Source organism: Nicotiana attenuata, unplaced genomic scaffold (genome assembly GCF_001879085.1).
Source record: "Nicotiana attenuata strain UT unplaced genomic scaffold, NIATTr2, whole genome shotgun sequence".
Taxonomy (NCBI): Eukaryota; Viridiplantae; Streptophyta; class Magnoliopsida; order Solanales; family Solanaceae; genus Nicotiana; species Nicotiana attenuata.
In genome coordinates, this window is record NW_017671223.1 from 188,852 (window position 1) to 197,171 (window position 8,320).

The following is an 8,320-nucleotide window of genomic DNA, read 5'->3' on the forward strand; positions in this document are numbered from 1 at the left end:
CATTGTCGCTAACGAGAACAACAATTGATCAAAAGACACACCCTGTCAGCTACTGTATCCAAGTTATTCTCTGTATCCAAGTTCATCCCGAGTAATAGTACCATGAGGATAATCACCAAAGCCACCGGACAGCTTTATGATGCCAATGAAGCAAGATGAGCTATTCAATGAAACTCGTATTGTAAAGAAGAAGAAAGAGACTCAGAAAGGTGGGTCGAGGGTCGAGCCTCGACTATACATGTAAGTTTTTTACTTATCATTAAGTATTTTGATTTACTTTTATATAAATTTTAAAATATTAATTCAATATAATTTTTCTTATAGGTTCGCTTCACAGCTGATGTGGGGGAATTCATACGAAGTCAACCACCTAACGAGTCGGCCAAGGCAATCCAACTTTAGAACGAGGATGCTAAAAGAACACTCCTTGAGTACTTTATATACTTTGAACTAGACAATAGAACTAGTTTTCGAATGAGCTTGTAATAAACGTTAACTTAGTTTTGTTAGCTTAATGTTTTAGTTCTATTGATCTTTATATTTTGTTGCGTTTTAGTGTTGTTGTTGTTGTTGGCATAAAATGCCTGTTTAGGATATTTGGTATAAGCTGGCAGGTGGTGTAGCAGCCAAAACAGGCAATTTCTACCAAAAATATACCAAAAAAGCGACCAACTTTGATGTCCAGTTGGTCGCTATTCACTTAAAAAAAAAAATTCTGGTAATTTTGCGACCAAGGTTGGTCGCTTATAGTTAAAAAAATAAATTAATTCTTGCCATTGGCGACCACCTTGGTCGCTTATAGTTAAAAAAATAAATTAATTCTTGCCATTGGCGACCAATATTGGTCGCCCATTAAATAAAAAATTATAACATTTATTAATATAGCGACCAAAGTTGGTCGCTTAATATGATTAAAAATAAATAAAAATAAAACGTTATTTACATCTGGAGACCAACTTTGGTCGCCAAATATATAATATTAAAATATTTGAGCGACCAAAGTTGGTCGCTATATGCTTTGCCCGGAAAATTTGGTCCTTTTACCTGAGAGACCAATGTTGGTCGTTATTTAGCGACCAACTTTGGTCCCTAAGGTAAAGGGACCAACTTAATATCGACCAGGCGTGGTTGGTCGCTTTTCTGTCGCTTTTTGGCCAATAAGCGACCAACGTTGGTCACTTTTGCTGGTCGCTTTTTTCCGGATTTCTAGTAGTGCTTTTTGACCAATTTTTTGGATGTCACAAAGGCATTGATTTAAATAATGGGAAATCTTGTCTTTTCATTATGCCTTTCTCTAAACACAATCTATACCAATAGACACTTTATGCTCTCTTTCTCTTTGCATATCCTTTTCTTGAGGAGATAAACTTTGGGATCAACCCCCTTTAATCTTTATCCCAAGTAAAGAATTTTCTATCTGCCATTGTAGATTCCAGAAGATTTTCATGATATATGGTCCACAGATTTTGCAGTTCTTGAATAAAGGAGGCATCCGAGTCAGACACTGGATCACTTCAGACCTGGAGAATGCGTGAGTTTGTCGAGGTGTGATGTTGGGTCCGAACTTGATGAACTAACTGGCCGCTCCTCATAATTCTTGAATACAGTAAGGCATGGTACAATAAAGTTTGGATATAACTTATAATAGTATGGAATATTATATTTGTCATCTCTATCAGGTACAGAATGAAGCTCTAGAAATGCTGCTTCATCAACAAATAGATTTGCAGATTCAACACTACAGATAAGAGAAATGAAATCTCATATTGCAGTACAACTTGGGAACTAAAGATTGTTCAGAATATTACCGTGTGTGGAACGTGGAAACATACTTAAACATTTGAGAAGTGAAAGTAGCCAAGAACACAAATCTTTTCACATTTTGGACCATAGGAAAAGGGTGTACGTAATATAATAGAAGAATTTAGATAATTCAAGACGAAAATATATATATATATGTACATCCGGAAGAACCTTTTTTTCTTTTCCTTTTAACCTTGCAGCATTGTTGTCAGCAAATTGATCTTCTTTTGGAAGCACAACACAAGTATTTGAACACATTCAGTAAAAAAGTTGTCTAATTCTACTTGATCTACCTTTGCAGCTGAAGCTTTAAGGCAATATTACAAAGTCCTAGTAAAATGGCGAAGGCGAGCCTTAGAACAACGGTAAATTTGAGACCTATAGTTCACGGGTTCTACATAATAAATAGAATTGATCTTCCGCTGCAGTAACAGGCACACAAATCTTTGTTTATGTTCACTAAATTAATCTAACAGTTTACAATTTTCTGGACCACTTCACCCTATTGCTTTAAAGTGCTGGGTTAAATATTCAAATTCTTTCAGAAAACTAACACCTGATATGCTTTTAATTTGTAGGACTGCCAATTCAGATTTGAACTCTCTTTGTTGTATAATATTGGAAGGGAAGCCTCGGAACAATGGTAAAGTTGTCTCCGTATAACTACTAGGTTATGAATTCGAGCAGCTGAAGCAACCGCTAATGCTTGCGTTAGAATAGATTGCCTACATTCGTAGCTCTTGGGATGCGACCCTTCTCTGGACCGCTGCGTGAACGTGACATACCTTGTGCACCGAGCTGCCTTTTTTTATGAAACTGGAACGCGCGTACCCCAAATCCACGAATGTAAAATTTCTTTAAAATCACGTAAATAATATTAAAAATATGTTTGAATTAGAGAAATAATTTTAAAAAATATGAAAAATGATGAATATTTAACATATTACCAAACTCAATAAAAGAAAAATTCTAATATATAGAAGTCCTACATATGACTAGCAAGCTCCTGCGGTACTACTCGTCTATTTAAGATATATCGACCATATATTCCTATGGTATTAAATCTAACAAAGAACAAATAAACACGATATTCAACTAAGCAAGACTATTAGGTATATCCATATTCTAACTGCGAAATTATTCCTCAAGGCACAGGTTAAAAAATAAGTTCTACGCAATCCTTTTTGCAATCTAGAATTTTCTCTCCCAAGTTCAACTCTTTCGTAGATATTATTCAATTTTTTATTAGACAATCAAATAATTGTGCGTATGATTGAATTAATAAACTAATATGATAAATTAAGAAATTAAAATTAGTATTTGAACAACAATAGTCATTGATGTAAACTATGGGTCCACCAAACTGTATGGAGAACCTGGTTCTATATCAGTTCCCACAGGACACACAACAATAAGTAAATAACACAACAATATTTACGTGGAAAACTCTCAACTCACATGATTAAAAATTACGACCTATACTCATAGGATTTCAACTTCACTAACTGAGCAACTTTAGATTACAACCTATTGTAACCTAGAAATTAAACTCATAATCTCTCACCTACTTACAATAACTATATTGCAAGTCTCTTTGTAATAACTCTATTACAAAGCTAACCACTTGACTAACTCTAGTCAACACAAACACAAGGTTTTATGGTTTACAAAGTGTCCTACGAGATGCTTCTAAATAAGCCGAGTAGGAGTTACAAGTAAATAACATAAACAAAGACACAACAATACAAAGGACACACAATGTAATCAATGATGGGATTTGGTTCTTCATTATGTTGTTGTTTTGTTCTTCAATGCAGACGGCTACACACTTGAGAGTAAATAATGTTTTAGGGTTTTACAAGTGTGCGTAATCCCTTGCCCCATGTTGGTAATATACGAGTGAGGTCATCAAAGATGATGCAAGGGAGTGTCCGGTACACAGCATGCTTCAACAGTGTTGATGTACTATTGCGTGTACAGTGTGGCAACTTTAAGAGCTGTAAGAGTCGACTTGTACTGTGACCGAAGGCACTGATGTCTAGTTGTTCCCCTGCTGTTCCCTTAGCTGATTTCATTGAAACTTGTGCCAGACATTTGACTTGTTGTTTTGAACGCTGAGAGGCTAGTTATATCAGGTTCTCTACCTGGTTATCATATGAAGTTTGTTAAATCATTAAAATAAAAGGCACATAATTTTTAATTTCCCCCTTTTTGATGATGACAAACTTAGAATTGAGATTTCCCTTGAGAATCAGGTCCATATTGTTCCCCCTGCAGAATAGCCATATTCCCCCTCAGAACCTGTTTCTCCCCTTCAATTTTCTTTCCTCTTTTGGCATCATAAAAGAACAGACAAGGAAATGCAAAAAAAGTCCGATAAAGTTAACTCATGCCACTTGTGTGCACACAACATAGCTAAAAACAAAACACAAGAGTATAACATGCATTTAAAAAGGACTAAGATGCTCACTAATTTAAGAAGAAGAAAAAAAAGTAGCAGTACCATCATTACAAAACATTGACAAAATAAACATTACTAGAGTACTAAAACCGTAGGGGATTGACAAAAGGACATTGTAGAATTTGACAGCGACTGACAAATGGACATTGACAAGGGGACAAATTAGGGGACACTGAAAGAGGTGGGGAAGGACAAGGGAGCAAGAGACTTGAGGAGACGATCCATACGAGCAATAGCAGCTCTCTATTCATTGATCAGCTGTTCTTTTAGGTTCTCCGCCTGTTTCCTCAACTCTGTATTCTCAGCCGTCAAGCGGGCAACTTCTGCACCCTGAACACTACTAGAACCAGGTTATGTACTGGCGTGATTGATCTTACCCTCAAGAATGGAATTCTAGGCCTTCAACCTCCTGATTTCCTCATTAGCAGTACTATGAGCATCGATGAGTTGAAAGATTGTAGAACTACTGTCGATTCCCCCCTTTTGTCAGTACACTCGCATTTCTTCAAGGTGTTCATCGAGAACATTTGCTTACGAGTTCATACAACTGCTCTCCCTAAGGGAACCTCAAAATATTTAAAGACTTTTGTGAGCAGGAACCCATATGGCAACCCATGATTTCCATCTTTGAAGTTTACCACCTTCTTCATGTGTTCAATCAAAATCCTAAGCAGATTAATGTGAGTGTAGTCGACCAGTGCCTCCTACAAATAGATTAATGTGAGTGTAGTCTCTATCAGGTACAGAATGGAGCTCTAGAAATGCTGCTTCATCAACAAATAGATTCGCAGATTCAACACTACAGATAAGAGAAAAGAAATCTCATATTTTGCAGTACAACTTGGGAACTAAAGATTGTTCAGAATATTACTGTGTGTGGAACCTGGAAACATATCTAAACATTTTGAGGAGTGAAAGGAGTCAAGAACACAAATCTTTTCGCATTTTGGACCATAAGAACAGGGTGTATGTAATATGTTAGAAGTATTTAAATAATTCAAGACGAAAATATAAACATCCAGAAAGTATCATGGCATGGGCGGATTTAGTGCAAAGATTACGGTCATGATCACGCCCAACTATGCCTTATAAAAGGATTAAGCGTGCAAATATAATACGGTTTACAAGTCCAAAGTCGAATCCCACAGAGAACTAAGGCTCAGCTACAGTTGTTCAATATCGCTAAGAAACACAAGTCCAAACAATTTCCTAATTATAAAGATTATAATGTTTATTTTTATCTAATTAACAAACAAATACTAGAAAGCATAAAACTATCAATTAACAAGGATAAGGATCGGAGACAAGATTAAGGAGGTCTAGAGTTATGATTTCCCCTATTGTCGGAATCCTTTTCGCTACGTTTTCTATGATTTGCCTAAGTTTTCTCTACCGATCATGAGCGCTCTAGTGTTGTAATTCTCTCCCGAGTAACTACCACAATTTACTAGACATATTATCCCGAATTACGCTAGCTGGCATTAAGTACGACTCACCCGGATCGCACCAAGGTTTCGTTATCCCTAATCCCACCTTTAAACCCTCCGTATTGATCCCTCATATACGTTAGGAGTGATGTTGTTCAAAAACTATCTAAATATACAATCTCACCCGAGTAATACACACTAAATAGGCGCAGTCGATTGAGATCTCTTCAACCAACCACAATATAAACGTAGTTGAACAAATAGAAAAAAGTTATGGCAAATCTATATTAACGTAACAGGAAAATCATCCTTCAAGAGGTTCCATCAAAATCCTAGATAACAAATTAGCTATTCATAATAGTATGCAAAACTACAATACTAGAATTCATAACCAATAATGGAAAACAGGAGGAAGGAAGTGAAAAACCCGTAGAAGAATTCTTCACCTTGCTCCTAGTGTGTTCTTGCCTCCTTAGGTCAAATCTCCGTCTAATGTCGGTCTCCCGCTGTCCAATCCCCCTTAAAAGTGGCGTTTTAGGTCTATTCATATGTTTAGGAAAAAATCTAAACGTGTAGGCCAAGTCCTAGTCAAACCAGGAGACGGAATAAGTCTTCAAAACTCGGAATGGATCTCGCCCAAGGCCTGGCATCACCAGGCATAACGCCCGGTGGATCTGGCTCCAGTCCTGGCATCGCCATCTTTCTCCTTTTCACTGTTCTCGAGCACGCTTTCAACGTTTAAGTATCTCTTTTGCTCTGCTTTCATCTTCTATTCACATATACATAAAATAGACTCCATTACGCGCAAATAAAGTATACTTTATCATTAAAGCATATAAAATGCAAGGCAAATAATGTACGAAACTATGGAATTATAGCCACACATCAATATCTCACACTTAAACATTGCTCGTCCTCGAGCAATCAAACTACACTTATATACACAACCTTTTTAAGCAATTCTCCTTACTCATCATACCAAGAATCTTTAAAATAGACTAAGCACAAGGGTGTAACATCTCCACCTCAAGATTTGACTCGCAAGTACCATGTATTATTCACAACTCACTCACTTACTCTAACATGGAGGTCAATGACATTACCTTTCCATCATGAATCACGTTCCCTCACTCAACAAAAGAGAGTAGTTCCACACACAATAAATTTTAAGATCGTAGGAACTCAAGATAGGAAGAATTCACACGCTCTCAGAAATAACATTCATATGCTACAAAGGATGCACCTTAGGCTTGCCCGTAGCGTACTACTCTACTAATCGAGCTCATTCAGTCTAGGATCAAGTAGGACTATAATGAGTTGTTATGTAGGCTGCGGGTCGGGTAGGATACATTTGGATATAAGAGTGACTACAACTCCCTAAGCATTTTAATACATAATACTTTAACATTCAAACCCCACACTTATGTCAAACCATAACTCCACCTTCACCTCAATGTATATTAACTCCATATTTCTTTAAGCACAAATACATCAAGAGTCACCACTTAGCAAGGAATTATTATTTTTTCACAACAATAGAACTATTTTTTTTTCTTTTCTTTCTTTTTCAATTCAAGTGGCTTCTATTTTTTTCAAAACAATGCACCTTTCTCTTTTTTTCATTAGTTCCACTTAAAAGCCAAACCAACCACCCCCCACTTTAACTTTTACAACGTTCATAACAATTCAAGTGCTCATGAGAGGTGAACATGTTCAAATTGTTGGACCATGTAAATGTGAAGTTTTGAAGACTGACAAAAGAACTCAGATATGGATCAGGTCCATCTTGTGAAGCACAGTTGTGATCAACCCAAACATGTGAGATGCACGTGAAGGAGATAAACCTAACTTATCAGAAGTGATATCTCCTGATCATGATCGAAAAGATTGCATATTGGATAAGGAGAAAGACTCCTTACACAAAGAGAACACGGTTTAGGAAAAGGATAGAGTTAGAGTATGAGATCAACTAGAACTCTTCCACCATGGAAGAGTAACATCTATATCCTAGTCAATCTCTAATTGCTAACTCCTTAAATAAATTTAGTGTTGTTCTCTTTTATAGGTAATGCACAAAAGCAGAAGCTAAACGTGAATTGAGAGCAAAATAGCAAGGCAATTTTGCAAGCAATTTATGTGTGATTCAAGCGTGCAATTCTGAAACTACTTGAACCAGATAGAAGAACCAGTTCCAAGTGTCTATATTTTAGTCTAGTTCAACTATAGTAGGTGATTTTACATTGTAACTTTCAGCTTTTATAGAAAAAATTGTATTACGTACTTAGAGTTTTCAAGTCAGAGTTAGCTTGAAGTTGTCGCAACAGTTGAGGTTGTGTGCCACAACGGGATTAGAGTTAATCCTAGGTTTAAAAAAGAGTTTTTGTAAATGCAGTTTTTGGCTCAGTGATTTTAGTGGAGAGTTTGGGAAAATCCTACTAGAAGGTAGGTCGTGGTTTTTTCACCTTTTGAGCTAGGTGTTTTCCACGTAAAATCTCTGTGTTCTTTATTTTCTGTACTTATTATTTCGCAACAGTAGTAGTTGGAACACATAGAAGAACCAGGTTCTTCTATAAACAAGTTAAGCGAAAATTGGGCACCACACAAATCTCCCCCCCCCCCCCTCTTGAGT

The 8,320-nt window shown here is 36.6% G+C and overlaps 1 long non-coding RNA gene across 1 annotated transcript; it reads left to right on the plus strand.

The window, feature by feature from the left end:
* Positions 1–1,464: 1,464 nt before the first annotated feature.
* Positions 1,465–2,700, plus strand: LOC109206802. Its single transcript, XR_002064905.1, has 3 exons — positions 1,465–1,606; positions 2,105–2,168; positions 2,382–2,700. It is a non-coding gene; the product is annotated as an uncharacterized LOC109206802 (long non-coding RNA).
* The last annotated feature ends 5,620 nt before the right edge of the window (positions 2,701–8,320 follow it).